The sequence below is a fragment of the Babylonia areolata genome, chromosome 15 (assembly GCF_041734735.1).
Source record: "Babylonia areolata isolate BAREFJ2019XMU chromosome 15, ASM4173473v1, whole genome shotgun sequence".
Taxonomy (NCBI): Eukaryota; Metazoa; Mollusca; class Gastropoda; order Neogastropoda; family Buccinidae; genus Babylonia; species Babylonia areolata.
The window spans coordinates 18,475,496-18,475,867 of record NC_134890.1 but is presented as its reverse complement, the minus strand read 5'-3'; positions in this window follow the sequence as shown (position 1 = coordinate 18,475,867).

The following is a 372-nucleotide window of genomic DNA, read 5'->3' as shown; positions in this document are numbered from 1 at the left end:
GATGGTAAGGGAGGTAAGGAGGGAGGCTTTGAGAGATCTGGGGACAGAAGCAGGCAGGATAATGCCTCCACCCTGTCTTACCCTATCACCCCATCCTCTCCTCCTCCACCACCACCACCCAACCCTACCCCCAGCACCACCGACCCCACGTCCTGGTCTTCTTCCCCTACCATCCATACCCACACCCAGATGAAGCAAGTCAACCAGCCCACGCACCCATATCATTCCTCCAATCCCCCCGCCCCCCATCATTCCCACTCGAACCCCCCACTCCCACCCAACCCCTCCACCCACCCCCCGCCCCGCAATCGGCAGGACAGTGGAGGGAGAGTATAAAACGCCCATCTGGCTCTGACCAGACCCTTTAAGTCC